The following is a 15447-nucleotide window of genomic DNA, read 5'->3' as shown; positions in this document are numbered from 1 at the left end:
TTTAAAATGCAATTGTATTTGTGCTATTGTGTCTATATAAATGTGTTGTGATAATGTGATGTTTTTATTAATAAAAAAAAAACTTACCAAATGTGAGGTACAGGAGGGTAATTACTAAATGTTCTGACATATAGGCAGCATTTTTTGTAATACTGTTCAGGCGGGCTGCAAAAAACATCCGGCATGAATTATATTGTGAGGCCATGACATTAATATTAGTTATCAGACATAGCCAACCAAGCTAATTCGATTTTTAGGTCACTATGATACCAAAATTGTTAGCATATATTCGTGACCAAAAAGATAGAAATCCAGATAACAATTTAGACTGCCAAGCACATCATTCAACTTTGCTAGTCACCTAAGAACACTGTTCAATTCAGTGACATTGGTGACATAACAATATGCCAAAAGATTTTTCTGGTTAATTCCATGACGAAACAACACCAAATGCGATTTTTGATTACCATCTGGCCCGCGGGCCTGGGTTTGGACCACCCTGGTCTAGAATATTACTAGAATATCGTGAATCAAAACCTAGAAATTCCACGAAAAACCACTTCCAGTTTGTAAATGTTCATAATGGATCTCCGCTCTAGGAGACCCTTTTATTATCAGTCGTTCTGTCTGTGTATCTGTCTGGACCAATCGGGATGAAATTTCTCAGGTGGATTATCATGTCACCCTAGTATTGTGCGTTTCATAGAAAGTCCGGATGGAGGTTTCGTTTCCATGACAACGACGAATAACGCGCCGATCCTTGAAAAATTTCCATTTTTTTCCCAACTTATCGCCGTTCAATTGTTAATTCGCCTTCGCCTTCTGCACAGTAAAATACGCTTTCCAATAAGTCGTCTTTGGTCTCGATACTCCATAAACTGGAGAAGCCTTAGGGATTTTAATGAACATGATTCTTTCCAATTTTTAGTCACCGCATATGAGTCCTGTAAGTATGTTCACAAAACGCGCAGCACTCAAAATGAATTGGACTTTTTAACCAACCTGCTCACTTAGTTAATCGTGCCACAGTTAAAGATTCTCAACTTTCTATGGATGGCAATAAGTAGCTAGGTGCGGGCCCCAACTATCAGCGGATATCCTGGGTGTGTACCGGCTTTTTTTTATTTCTCACTCAGTAAAGAACCATTTATAGAAATTTTTATATGTGTAAAAATAATTAGATGGTTACCAGATGGAGCCACCCAAATTTCTGAATAGAAATACGCTGTACACAATGAATATGCTTGATCAGGAACTAAAAAGTTTTTAGAAATATTTTCAATTAAACTTCACAGAATTAGCTGAGTTTTTGTCCAATTGACATGAATTGCAGCAACGACCCGATTGCTATTTCACCCAATGGTGATTTTTGTATTAAAGTGAAAAAACAAAACTTGATTTTCAAATATTTTGTATTTTAAGCTATAGTATGAGCTTACAATTTTTCTTTGTTTACTATAAGTGCACTTCCCTGCAAAAACTGTGAGAAATTTTCGCAAATGCTAAACTTTTTAGGAATTTTTTATTTCATAGTGAGCAAAGGCAGGTCAAAACATTTTTTGACTTTTGAAATTTGAAATTCATACTTGCGAGTGTGACTGTTTTTATATAACAATATTTTTGTTTTGTTCTATGAGTTTTAAGGATTTCATATTTGCTCAATCATTCATCTCGTGCAGTTGTTAACATGGGATTCAACTATTCCGAATTTACAGATTTTAATTCTGATATGTCTAGTTTTGTAGTTCAGATTTTGTTTTTAAATTCAACGGTATTTTCTATGAAATATTAATGGTATATTTTGTATCGAAAACTATTTTCAGTTTTAGAAGTTCATAATTTTTTATTTTTCACTCAGTAAAGAACCATTTATAGATTTCATGGTTTATAAATTATTCTTGTCTCTTTATAGATCAAGGAGTTGAGGCTGAGTGGAAACAAAAACATGGGAGTTGAAGGTTTATCATCAGTTGGACAAATACTTTCCAATCAATCCTGTGTTAAGTACTTGGGTCTTGGCTACTGCAACCTGTCATCAGATCAACTACAAGCTTTCAAATCATCCTTGGGAAACACAGAGGTATAACACAATAATAATGACATAATTAACGTTTTACCAAGGGTTTGAATTTGATTTTGTAATAAGTTAAGTTTTACACTTTCATAGCCCAAAATTGGATTGCATGGTGAAATTTATAAATACCGCTATAATTTTAAATTTATCTTTTTTAATAATAGTTCCCAGGCCTAAATGTTCATTTAAAAATTTGTTTGAAATATATAATAATCAATTCTTATGACCAAATTGGTTGTGTTGAGTCCTGTCCTATGATTGTGTGAAATACCTAAAATGTCCTACATTGTACCTAAAGTATATTAGTTTTTTTTTTGATTAGGTTCCAAGTACAATTGATTTTGAATAAAAGGCAAATGAGCAAAGTATTCTTTTTCTTCAATACCTGTCGAATATATTTTTTGAGGGAAATGTGCTTTCACTCTAAACCAGGTCATCTACAATTGCCACTGATATCTATTAAAAGGAGTTACTATTTTCAGAAAATCTGTAAGCGTTTCAGTTCGGCATTGGTCTCCCATTTTATTACCCCTTGTGTTCAGTGATTTGAACTTGTGCAATCTGGAATGCAAACATGGTCAAATCTAAAGCACTTACTACTAGGTCATCACACCCATGCGTGTAAATTTATATTTCTTGTGTTATCCTATCATCTCCAAAAGTTGCTTTCTAGTTTGAGTGTTCAACAGTAAAAATGGAAGAAATAGATTAATTAAAATTTGGAACAGAAAGTAACAGATTTTAAACAATAAATAATGAATGATGACAAGTCTAAAATTCTATTTATTTGGAACATTGGAAGTTTCATTTGTTCCATGTCCGCATTTAATTTTCACCTGATCAGATATAGAATTGTTCATTTCTATAAGCTTGTGTGACAGAATATTACAATTATTTCAGTCACCACTCATGAAGCGTTCAAAGCAAAATATAAAAAAACTCATGCTCTTCTCTTACCAATCTGCTGCTGCCTTATATCCCAGTTGATGTTGTGTTGGTATTCCATTTTTTTGCCATTTTCAGTTAAACAATTGACCAGATTCTTAACTATTGAGTCTTTAGTACCTGGAATAGTCATGTGAGTTGTGACTCTTTGAATCTCATTCTATATTTAGTTTTATAGTGTATTTCTCCGCTAATTGGTACCATAGCATGGACATATTTCATATTTGTAAAGAATTCATAAATTACCATTCAAAGCAACCTTTGACCTCTGGAACCTGGCTGGTTGTCTCCAGACCTTGTCAGTTTTTTTATTTTCAATTTTGACTAGGTTGCTCCGAGTTGACAATGATATCACAACTTTTTTTTTTTATCTATGGATTATAAATGCTATGGGAAAGTGGAGAGGTATGGCCCACCTGATTTGCAAAACTATTTTTTTTTTGGTCTTCTGCATGAAATATCCAGTCTTTTACTCGCTGAATGTTTGATAATTCAGCTAACTGTTCTACGCATTGTTTTTGTGAAGTGAATTATTCCACAAAAATTTCGTTTGCGCAATAAAAAAATTGCTGTAGAGGAGGGGGCACTTATGAGTAAGCTCAATTAATTTTTGTCCTGCTATTCTTGTATAAATCACACTTCTATGGGAACTGGGGATGGCACTATATTAATCATTGTAACAATCAACCTGATTTGACCTCAGTAATGTGACGGGTCATTTGATAGTCTTCCAATTATGACATCACACAGATATCACCTTCCGCGAACCCATGTTTTTTCAAGTACAGTTTCAAATATTCTGTGACGTCTAAAGCTGCCGCAAAACCATGGAGGTATTCCCAAACAATAGCCGCTATGGCCAAGCCAAACCCACGGCGACTGACTTTTTAGCTGCCACATAACAATGGCAGAAAATTGTGCTGCCGTAACCGCGTTTTAAACCATGGCAAGAGCTGCCATCTGTTCGTTTAGCAGGATTTACAAATCTATCCCGGTTGAGAGGAAAGCCGATAAGACAGCTTATCCATTTGGCGAACCACGGCCTCTCGTCCAGGTAACCATTCCAAGTCGGGTATGGGATTAGTTATATTGTTTGTTTTCGGAAGCATGGACTTGTCCATCGGTTTGTGGAGTAGCAATAATACAATTATCGATTCCAAGGAAAAATGGCAGAAAAACGATAGGAAATCAACCATTTTCACGATGAATGAAAGGAGGATTTATTTTTAACCCCGTGAAAAAGTTTGCGTGTGTCTGGATTGTTTATTCGCTGGACGATTTTAGCGACGGCAAAGCGGAGTGAAATCACGCAATCTATCACGCTTAACTATCCACATGTCAGCACAGTATGTGCAGAAAAAGCTTGCGATTCATTTCATACGGCATTCCCATTTTTCGAAACTATTGTTTGGTTCAACCTAGCTTTGTGAATCAACATTTTTTGACATATACTTTACCCGGAAGAACACGAAACACGCCTTTCTGATGATCTGCAAGTCTCGCTTCGAGTTACAGTGTCAAGTTACGTGCCGCAGAACAACACTCTGTAAAATTTGATAGCACAACTGTTAAGTCCATTTTATCTTAGGCTTGTGCATAGTGTTTGCAAATGATCCAAGAACGTTGTGGTTTCCTAAGATGATATAGTAGTGATCACTTTAAAATCAATCTGAAAACACTCAGTTTAAAAATGCAAGTGTCATTGATAGAAATTTATTGCAACATTGTGATAATCGTTTGATTTCCTGGAGAGTCCTAAAGTTTATTAGTGTCTCTACTTGACTAAATACCAGTAATTATCAATAATTGAAACTTAATCGAGCAAACTGAATTTTTTAGTAGTGTACATTGAACTGTTAGCCCTTGGCTTAATCTGTACCCGGAAAGTAGCCCTCGGCTTCGAAAAGGTTGATGACCCCTGCTGTAGAAAGACGGAGGTAACATCAATCTCTCTAATCTTGCATTTTCGATGACCTACATGACGCTACCATAAAATTTGAATATAAATATGGCACAAACACGAATGTATATAAAATATAGCGAGAACAAAATTACCGTAAATTAACAGTCACGAAATATGACATGATTATAGATAATAAACAAATGATATGCATGTATATCCCAATGTTTTGATGTGAGGCAAAATAATAATCCATTTTGTTTTATGTATATGTAAACAATTCTTATATACCCGCATTTGATAATGCAAATGGTTCCCAAATTAATTTGATATAAGTCACGATATATTAACAAAAATCCTTAAAATTGTTTCTATGTGCCAACGTTTAGAAATAAAGTGTAAAAATCGTGAAAATTAATTTTTAAAGTCATTTGCGACTCACTGATGTCAGACATTATAATTGTTTATATACACAAAGACAAGCTCACGTGTAGCATCGATTAAATGTGTATGAAATATAAAACTATTACTTGTCACAATTAGCTTAATAAAATCCATTTTTAATTTCAATGCAACTTCTAACACTTCTCTCCTTTTGACCAGCCAAATGTATTGTAATCACCTTTGGGTAAATTTGTTTCATGTATATTTCAAGCCAGAAAATAAACATGTATACCCTCTTACTTGATTACAAACCAAAATTACACATTTGTATTTTACGCGGATTGAACAAATTGTACTGAGGATTTCATCAGTCGAAGAAAAAATTTGATGTTTTTTTAGGGAAAAAGTCTATTTTTTTGATGCCGCCACAGTTGGCAATTCTTCATTAATGAACCATGCATTTTTAATAATCTTGATTCTGAACCTTGTGCAATTGTTTATCAATAATTACGATATGATTGATGATGAGTGAGGTAAATATCTCAATAATAACGGAAATAAGCATTTTTATCAGTGCTATGAAAGCATAAGATGCTGTAAAGACAAATAAAAACTTGTGGTGATAATCGCGTTGAGGTGATAGTGCACAGAATAATATAGTTTTGACCGCAATACTGTGATTTGCTGAAAGTAAAACGAGGCCGTTGTTTGTTCTAAGTAGAAGGCAGAAATTTTGAATCGTGAACAATTAAAAAATGAGGGTTATTACCCATTTAATCTCCCCACTGGCTTTTCCCTTGAGTGATATATAATTTTACTTAATCTTAAATTAACATGATTCCTACAATCAATGAAGTTGTTGAAAAATATATTAGTAACAGCAGAAAATTATCATCAATTGCAAAATAGCCAGTATGCTAATATATCCTGTAAATTTACAGCAGATATGCCCCTTTGGCAACCACTTCCCTAAAAATTTGAATGTGTAGCACAATGAAACGAACATGATCTGGTTCTAAGCATATAAAATTATGGCGAGCATTGGTGTTCAACTAAGGAACAAAAATTTCTTTTACTTATTCTATCCCGACTTGTTGGGTGGAAATATGGAGAAACTCTCAGCGGTGTGGCGCATGACTCGGCAGTGTGGCAAATTCTGCTAAGAGTTAGGAATATGCTTGCCACCGCACCTCTGATTACCATGCGTGGGTTCGCACTTTTGAATCACATGCAGGGTTGATTATGTATGAGAGGATGACTGGACTCCTCGCCACCATAGGGTGGTTCATGTACCCACTGATCGGTTACGGCTTTCTTCACCATCGAGTCCATGCATCTGACAACTGGCTAACTAATCCCATACCCGACATGGAATGGTAACCGAAAACACCATAGAGCAGAATTCTTAGCGCTCCTGTAGTATGTGCACCCGAACGTAGCATGTGTACCAGGTTAGGGTTAGGCCATAAATTTATTCCAATTTTACTTATTTCAGTTTTATTGAGAATTCGGGGACTAGCCTAGTGACTGCTGTAGTATTTGTACCTGAAATTATGGCCTAACCCTAACCTGCTACTCGTTCTACGTTCCAGTGTCAGCCATCTTGGTTAACATACTCTTTTCCCTTGTGTGATATGTAATTTTACTTAATCTTGAATTAACATGATTCCTACAATCAATGAAGTTGTTTGAAAATATATATGTAACAGCAGAAAATTATCATCAATTGCAAAATAGCAAGTATGCATATATATCCTGTAAATTTACAGCAGATATGCCCCTTTGGCAACCACTTACCTACAAATTTGTATGTGTAGTGAAATGAAACGAACATGATCTGGTTCTAAGCATATAAAACTATGGCGAGCATTGGTGTTCAACTAAAGAACAGAAATTTCTTTTACTTATTCTGTCCCTACTTGTTGGGCGGTAATATGGAGAAACTCTCAGCGGTGTGGCGCATGGCTCGGCAGGGTGGCAAATTCTGCTAAGAGTTAGGAATATGCTTGCCACCGCACCTCTGATTACCATGCATGGGTTCGAACTTTCGAATCCCATGCAGGGTTGATTACGTATGAGAGGATGACTGGACTCCTCGCCACCATAAGGTGGTTCATGCACACACTGGTCGGTTACGGCTTTCTCCACCATCAAGTCCATGCATCTGAAAACTGGCTAACTAAATGATAACCGAACGAGAGACCGTGGTTCGCCATATGATGATTAAGCAATCTTATTGGCTTTCCTCTCCCCTGGGATAAATATGTCAATCCTAATTCTAAACCCTAATTTATGTGCTAAAGATTGGCCTCGTTTCACAATGTAGAAGTCCTAGATATTTTTTACCATGTTTTCTTGATGATGTAACTGCTATCTGCCAGATACCTGTCCTGGGCTGTTCTGCCTATTTCATACAAACGGCAGCAGGCCTTTCTATTTGCTATGTTCCCACTAGCGCCAAAATTATATTACATATATACAAAAGAATGGTGAGAAATGAAGACATTAACATCGTACATGACGAGAGAAAATACATTTTCCAAGTTTAATATTCCCGGTTAACAGAATAAGAGCCAGATACAACTCTAAGGTCACTCCTGCATGAAACAGGGGCCATGATACTTTACTCTATTGAAGCAGCATTCCATTAGCTCCTTGTAATAATAATTTGAAATAGGCCGCGTTAATATCATAGTAATATTTTAATGTTAGTTTTCTGCTTTGTGAGTATTAAGGATTTCATAAAGCTCAAGCTTTCGATCTATTTGACAACATGGGTCAGAATCCTCAGTGTTTGAGTGGCTCACTCAATATATATCGATTCTGATATTTCTACTTTTGTAGTTTGATTTATTTTTTCAAATTCAATGGTAAGGTCTAGAACAGAGTGGTCCAAGGTTGTCGGCTCCAGGGGCCACAAAATTGATTAGCCACGTTGATCAGTATTTGTCATTTATTAAGCTAAATCATGCAAAAACCACCAAAAAACTTACTAAAACCAGCAAAAGGCTTTCTATATCTACGTTTAGTGTAAGATTTCAAACTCTCCATAACAGTAAAAGTGTTTCCGCAAATGTAAGTGCTTTTGAACAGCCAAAGGATTTTTTAAGCAAAATCTTAACTTTGGAAAAGCTCATTGCTCACAAGATTCTAAAATGTGGTTTTAAAATATTCTTTTGTCCCTTCCCCCTCCCCCCCCCAACACATTCAGTTAAAAATATGTTTGAATTCGTCAGTTTACAAAATAGCGTACAAATAAATAACTGCAGATTGATTGATTACCAAATGTGAGGTACAGGAGGGTAACTACTAAATGTTCTGACATATAGGCAGCATTTTTTGTAATACTGTTCAGGCGGGCTGCAAAAAACACCCGGCATGAATTATATTGTAAGGCCATGACATTAATATTAGTTATCAGACATAGCCAACCAAGCTAATTCGATTTTTAGTTTTCTATGATACCAAAATTGTTAGCATATATTCGTGACCAAGAAGATAGAAATCCAGATAACAATTTAGACTGCCAAGCACATCATTCAACTTTGCTAGTCGCCCAAGAACACTGTTCAATTCAGTGGCATTGGTGATATAACAATATGCCGAAAGATTTTTCTGGTTAGTTCTATGACGAAACAACACCAAATGCGATTTTTGATTACCATCTGGCCCGCGGACCTGGGTTTGAACCACCCTGGTCTAGAATATTACTAGAATATCGTGAATCAAAACCTAGAAATTCCACGAAAAACTACTTCCAGTTTGTAAATGTTCATAATGGATCTCCGCTCTAGGAGACCCTTTTATTATCAGTCGTTCTGTCTGTGTATCTGTCTGGACCAATCGGGATGAAATTTCTCACGTGGGTTATCAGGTCACCCTAGTATTGTGCGTTTCATAGAAAGTCCGAATGGAGGTTTCGTTTCCATGACAACGACGAATAACGCGCCAATCGTTAAGAAATTTCCATTTTTTCCCAACTTATCGCCGTTCAATTGTTAACTAATTTGAAATTTCAAGAACGCTACCTTCTGCACAGAAAAATACGCTTTCCAATAAGTCGTCTTTGGTCTCGATACTCCGTAAACTGGAGAAGCCTTAGGGATTTTAATGAACATGATTCTTTCCAATTTTTAGTCACCGCATATCAGTCACGTAAGTATGTCTACAAAACGTGCAGGGCTCAAAATGAATTGGACTTTTCAACCAATCTGCTCACTTGGTTAATCGTGCCACAGTTAAAGATCCTCAAGTTTCTATGGATGGCAATAAGTAGCTAGGTGCGGGCCCCAACTATCAGCTGAGATCCTGGGTGACTACCGGCTTGTTTTTATTTCCTACTCAGTAAAAAACCATTTATAGAAATTTTTAAACATGCAAAAATAATTAGATGTTTACCAGACGGAGCCACCCAAATATCCGAATAGAAAACCGCTGTACACAATGAATATGCTTGATCAGAAACTAAAAAGTTTTTAGAAATATTTTTAATGAAACTTCACAGAATTAGCTGAGTTTTTGTCCAATTGACATGGCTTGCAGCAACGACCCGATCGCTATTTCACCCAATGGTGATTTTTGTATTAAAGTGAAAAAACAAAACTTGATTTTCAAATTTTTTGTATTTTAAGCTATAGTATGAGCTTACAATTTTTCTTTGTTTACTATAAGTGCACTTCCCTGCAAAAACTACGAGAAATTTTCACAAATGCTAAACTTTTTAGAATTTTTTTATCTCATAGTGTGACTGTTTTGATATAACAATATTTTTGTTCTGTTCTATGAGTTTTAAGGATTTCATAATTGCTCAATCTTTCATCTCGTGCAGTTGTTAACATGGGATTCAACTATTCCGAATTTACTGATTTTAATTCTGATATGTCTAGTTTTGTATTTCAGATTTTGTTTTTAAATTCAACGGTATTTTCTATGAAATATTAATGATATGTTTGTATCGAGAACTACTTTCAGTTTGAGAAGTTCATATTTTTTTATTTTTCACTCAGTAGAGAACCATTCATAGATTTCATGGTTCAAAAATTATTCTTGTTTCTTTATAGATCAAGGACTTGGGGCTGAGTTTTAACACAAACATGGGAGTTGAAGGTTTATCATCAGTTGGACAAATACTTTCCAATCAATCCTGTGTTAAAGAGTTGGGCCTTCGCAACTGCAAGCTGTCATCAGATCAACTACAAGCTTTCAAATCATCCTTGGGAAACACAGAGGTATAACACAATAATAATGACATAATTAACGTTTTAACAAGTGTTGGAGGAAATTTTGATTTTTTAATATGTTATAGTTTTACACTTTCATAACCCAAAATTGGATTACATGGTGGAATTTACGAAAAACCTCTACAATTTTAAATTTATCTTTTTAATAATAGTTCCCAGGCCTAAATGTTTATTTGAAAATTTGTTTGAAAAACATAATAACCAATTCTTCTGATCAATTCGGTTCTGTTGAGTCTTGTTCTGTGATTGTGTGAAATACCCGAAATTGCCCTATATCCTACTTAAAATATATTAAATTTTTTCTGATGAATTTCCAAGTTTAATTGATTAGAAGAAAATTTTAGAACCAAATTAGCAAAGTATTCTTTTCTTGAGTACTTATCATTAAATATATTTTTTGAGAAAAATGTACTATATGACTCTTATTAACACCATGCACTTTAAATTAGGCCATGTACAACTGTTCACGGATATCTGTTAAAATGGAAGAAGAAAATAGGAAATAGTATTTCCTTCTAACAGATATCAGTGAGCAATTGTACATAACCTGGTTTGGAGTGAACAGCATTGAAAAGAGTCATAAAAAACATTTTTCTGAAAATTTGAATGCAATTCAGATTGAAATTTGGGACAGAAGGTAACAGATTTCAAACATCAAATGATGAATGATAACAATTCTAAAAAGCTATTTATTTCCAACATTGAAGGTTGGACAACAAAAGCATTTCTGTTTTTGAAATATTACCGTAATATGACTATGTTGCTCTGAGTTAAAAATAATTTTACAATTTTTTTTATTGATTCCAAATGCTACCAAGATATGAAATACAATCGGTTTGATCAAAAAAATTGTCACTTGACTGAAACATTGAATTTTAATATCTATTTATCCTCACTTGATAAAAACTTCTGGCACCAGGCTATATATTCAAAGTTACAAGGGTGGGTCAACTTTCTAAATGCGGATTTTTACCAAGTTTGTCAAATTTGAATATGAATTTCACTATGTTGTGTATTAATGCCAATTGCAACCACTTCATTAAATGCAGTTATTCTGACCTACAACCCCAAGGCCATTTAGAGTTAGGTCAGCATTTTATGATGTATCACTGTCGTCAAATTTGATATTAAAAAACAGTAGGCCCATAAGATGCAAAAAGATAAATTTTATAATTATCAATGAACTATTAGAAATTTTTATATGTGTTATTATAATTAGATAGTTACCTGACGGAGCCACCCAAATTTCCGAATAGAAAACCGAATTTCCGAATAGCAAAATATAAAAAACTCATGCTCTCCTCTTACCAATCTGCTGTTGCCACATCTCCCAGTTAATGTCGTGTTGGTATTCCATTTTTTCGCCATTTTCAGCTAAACAATTGACCAGATTCATAACTATTGAGTCTTAAGTACCTGGAATAGTCGTTCTATGTGATTTGTGACTTTTTAAATCTCATTCTATAATTACCGTAGTTTCATAGTGTATTTCTCTGCTAATTGGTACCATTGCATGGACATATCCCATGCGATAGATAGGAGTGTTCTGAGGATATCACCCATATATAATATTGGGTGCAGTATGACATTCAAAACAATAATTTCCAGGCCATAGATGTACAATAAACCTTGATCTCAAATCAGTTAGTTAGTCCTTTTATGTTAAGTTGTTAATAAATGTTATATTTTGTGCATTACAACTACCTTTACATGAATTGTTACACCTCTACACTATTCCCAATTGTTGTTAAACATTTCATTGACTGCTTGTTGCGGAACCCCTGAATAACTGTTTCATATTATAGTCTTTATAGTTACCCGCATTTCGTTGAATATTCAATTCACTGATTAGAATCATTAATCTTAATAATTTCACACAGAGTTATGGTGCTCATCTTTTACTCAAGCACAATGACAGTACGAGGTTCATGTTTCATAATCTCTTCTTATCAAATGGGAAGATTATTTAGTTAACATTTTATACACGCCTGCACTTTGCAAATCCTACCTTATGCATCCTTGAAAACTCAAACCCGTACCTAATCTAATCAGCTGCCAGTGCCCCGGCTGAGCAGTTGTCATGGTTACCACGCTTAATGGTGCTTGTAGTCTCTATTTTTACATTGACTAGCGCCTCTGGATTTACTAGACCGTACTAAAACGTTCTCCTCACTGACATGCGATTCCCATTCTATTTTATTCTAAGCTGTATATGTACGTCACACTGATTGAAGGACTATTAACGCTATAAATCTTTTGACATTTACAATGGAAGGATTAATTCTGATATCATGAATGTTTGTATGTCCCATTGTATTTTAGTAAATTCTAATGAGACAGGCCAATTAGGCCTTGGGACATGAATTAAGCATGCCTTTTCACAACAAACCTTGTGACAAACTTTAACTTTTAGTCTTTAGTACAGAATCAATGAATTACCTTCCAAAACAACCTTTGACTTCTGGCACCCAGCTAGGTATTTAATGTCACAAAAGCTTGTCTGTTTTTGAAATTTCAATTTTGACTGTGTTGCACTGAGTTAACAATGATTTTACAATTTTGTTTAATGATTACAAATGTTAGCGATTTGTAAAATACAATTGATTTCACAACAAAAAATGCTACACAACGAAAACATTGAATTTTGATAACTATTGTTTCTCCCTTGATGAAAACTCCCAACTTCTAGCACCAGGCTGTATTTAATGTTACAATGCATTTCTGTGTAATATGAATAATATGGGTTTGGCAAAACTATGATGAATATGACTGTTATATATTTTATCCATGTCTGATTGTTCTTTGTATTTCTTTATTTCAACAGATTGATCAGCTGTCTCTGAGTGAAAATCGAACTGCAAACCATGAAGTTGTTGTTGCAGTTGCAAATCTGCTTCCTAATGTTACAAAGAAGTTGGATTTGGTAGGATGGAAAATGGCAGATGAAGATAAAGAAATATTGCAGAATCAATTGAATGAAATTGGATCTGAGGTTTGAAATTCTTTCTGCGATAATATAAATATAAAATATGGGTCAGACATAAAATCAACGATTTGCGTAAAAACTGAAATAAACTGCAAGTTTCAATTGTTCCCGCTGAAATGAACACTTCAAAGTTTCACCGAAGTGTATGTTATTTATATTAAAATATATTGTCATCGCAGTCAATGTAATTGTGTTGTACATATTCAATATTTGCTATTTTTTAATTAGGTTTATTTGTGTTTTGATAAAAAGAACAATTTCATAGTACATTTTTTCAGTTCCCAAAATTTATCATTCATCTTGCTCTACTGCATAGATGATTAATTTTAGTTTCTTTATCAAATGAAACTAATAATTTTACAATACCAAGGTTTTGTATCAAGATTCATTTGTGTTTCTGTTTTGCCAAGCAAAAGTCTGAATTTGAAATGAATTTACAAATTTTTCACAATAATTCCTATTTTAATGAATTGCCAATTGTAGACTGTCAGTTTAGGGATTTATCAAAGATAAAAAAAAATATGCAAATTTTGAAAGTTTTTCAATAAATGGAAGATTTCTTAATAAAATAAGCAGCACTTTTATATAGTATGGTTTTATGGGAAAATGCATCAAATTTTAGCATTGGAATCATTAGATACCATTGTCTGTTTAAATATTGTTCTGCGTCCTTAGTGCTAATCTTGTATAAAAACTTTATTCATTACAGGTACTAGAAATTCAGTTGGGTATACAACTGTTGGATAGAACAACACTCAAAAGTCAAGGGAAGTCAGCAAATGCTACAACTAATGTTTTTTCTAAACAACTTCCAACCACAACTCCAAAAGCAGAATATGGTAAGTTATAAATATGTTACGGCTTTCCTCTCCCCCGGGATAAATATGTAAATCCTATCCTATCCTTGTTTAAATTGAGTGGTGCTATGGTATGATGAGTACGTAATGGTCATCAAGTATTTTAGTTATGGTCATCAAGTATTTTTCATCTTTTGGGGGATTTAATGGTAAATGAATATATTTTCATTGCTGCTGAATCTGGCATATCCTTCAACAGCATCTTGCAACATGTTATATAGCCTATTGTGATTCTTCAAACAGATTTTATATTTTAATTGTTTAATATAAATATGGAAATATTGAACAAATTTTCAGTCTGATATGATTGAATACAAATCTGGGATATTCAAAATTAATTTCATGGAAAAATATAAATTGTCTCCAAGTTGTTACATTGGGTTGCAGTGCATTGTTATGAATGGACGCTTGGCATACCAATCTGATTATTTTGCTCGGATCACAGTTTCGGATCTTGGGGATAATTGAGTGCGAGAGATTTGCTGAATTTCATGTCGTCAAATAGTAGTTCATGTACCCACTGGTTGATTGAGATTCCTCCATCATCAAGTCCATGCATCTGGAACAAATAACTAGCTAATTAATCCAATTCCCAAACATGCACTGGTAACCGGAGGAGAGGCCGTGGTTCACTGTATAAGCCGCATTATTGATTTGCCTATTTTTTTCGAGTAAAATAGGAAATTCTATCATAGTTTCTGATAAACGATGTTAGATAGCTCAAAACAGAGTCTTAAGTAGTATCATCGTTTTTTGATAATTATTTATTATTCTTTCACAGGATCACCATATGACAGTTTTGAGAATACTGGAGAAAATGTGGAGACTTTACAAGAAGTAGGAAACCCCAGGTTAGATATCACAGTATCTTGTATGATATATAATGCTCACCTATATTTCAATTGTCAAAGATAGTGATTGCCTAGTGCAGCGGTTCCCAAACTTTATGTTCGTACGGCGCTAAATTATCAGGGAAAAAATCGTGGTACACGTACATGAAACTTGTTGCCTTTGGATAAAACTGAATTTTGTGATCGTTATTGTGCATTTTATGCTTTTTA

The sequence above is a fragment of the Styela clava genome, chromosome 2 (assembly GCF_964204865.1).
Source record: "Styela clava chromosome 2, kaStyClav1.hap1.2, whole genome shotgun sequence".
NCBI classification, from domain to species: Eukaryota; Metazoa; Chordata; class Ascidiacea; order Stolidobranchia; family Styelidae; genus Styela; species Styela clava.
Note: the sequence above shows the minus strand (reverse complement) of the source record.